Below are 1,669 nucleotides of genomic sequence, written 5' to 3'. Positions count from 1 at the left end.
ATTCTAAATACTAAAAAAAATTCTGGGTCTAAAAAAAGGTAGAACAAGCCATTCTACATTTTTTTGTTTCAAATTAAAATTGCAAAAAGAAAACTATTGTGTTTTTTTTTCATTTTCTACACCTAAGTGTAAAAATGTAAACTAAAACAGTGTGTGATTTTTGATTTGTTTATTTAAGTTCAAAATAAAACTGATGTTGATTGTTTTATTTTGTAGCAATACCGAAAATGAAGGAAGTCATCAAAGAATAAGAGTTTATAGTGGCTGAAAGAAGTTTTATTTAAAAATGAACCCATTTCTAATGATTATGGCAGTGGCTGCACTTGAACTTTCTGCATAACTTGGAATTTTAAAGCAAAAAATGTAGCATTTTTCAGTTTATTGTCATTTAAATTTAATTGTAAAAAAAAACTGGACAAAACTCCCAATCATTAATTTTTCTCATTTTATTTAGGAAAAAAACAATAAACACTCCGTACAAATCAAAACATCTATTATTATTTTATATCTTGATTTTTGTGTTGTTCAGGAGGCATGTGAAATMGCCTGCTGTCACCTCTTGTAAGGATTACCAGTTAAGCTGTCACCGTCACAGTATCTCCTCACCACGCTGACTGACTCCATTGAAGGTCAAATTAGCTGCAATGATGAGCCCACCATTAATAAAAGTCTGTGCAGGAGCTGAAAGACCTCCTCTGGGGAAAAAGGTTTTTGACCTGACCCCCACTTTGGTTTACCTGACCTCGTGAAGGAGTTAACTATCCAATGACTATAACTCAGTCATTTTCACAGATATTGAGCTACAATTTGATATTCTGGTAGATAKGACTCATTCACAACATGTTACTGAACAAGATTGTGTTTGAAAGCTTCAACTCCTTTTCTTTTTTTGTCTAAAACTTTGGCATAAAATGTGGCATGTTCTAAAGGGAGGATATTGTGCAAAATCAGTTTTTTTTGTTTTATATCATGTTATAATGTCATTCCCTCATTAAACACACAACCAGAGTGTTACTTTGACTCATTCATGCATGTTTGAGAAATCCTTGAATCTCTTGTAGCCATGCGGAGCTGCCTGAACGCTCTCTGCTACAAAGCACYGCCTATTTACTCAAAGCTCCTCCCTGGAGCTCAGTCTGCAGCCGAGCTCACGCCCCACAGAACACCCCTCCCCCACATAATGATCTATATTTATACAGTCGTTTTTTTTGTTTGTTTGTTTGTTTGTTTGCAAAAAGTAGCTTAACATTGACGTATACATGCGAGGATGACTGGGAGACAAGTTGAACTGCCTTGTAAGAGCCTCTGTACCCAGTTCTTCAGAAACGTACTTTCGAGGTCCAGTTTCWCTCAAATAAGTTTCAACTGTATCCTGAGTTGTCATTTTCCAAAACTAATTTTTTTGCAACAAAATACAACCCTAGACTATGAAAGGTTGTAAACAGTTTGAAGCATTGTTGTGAAGATGTGCTGAAGTGGAAGTGTCAGAAATGGTAGGAGACAGAGGCCAATTTTAAGGTGATGCAAAGTCCAATTCATTTTGATATATAGAGCATTTTCATACTGAATTAATACAGTTACTTGATTGAGATGCCTGGAAAATACCCCATTAAAAGAATGATGGGCACTTAATATAAAGTTAGGCCTTGATGTYCGAAGTTGAAAAGAA

The sequence above is a fragment of the Austrofundulus limnaeus genome, unplaced genomic scaffold (assembly GCF_001266775.1).
Source record: "Austrofundulus limnaeus strain Quisiro unplaced genomic scaffold, Austrofundulus_limnaeus-1.0 Scaffold12, whole genome shotgun sequence".
Lineage (NCBI taxonomy): Eukaryota > Metazoa > Chordata > Actinopteri > Cyprinodontiformes > Rivulidae > Austrofundulus > Austrofundulus limnaeus.
This window is presented reverse-complemented; position numbering follows the sequence as displayed.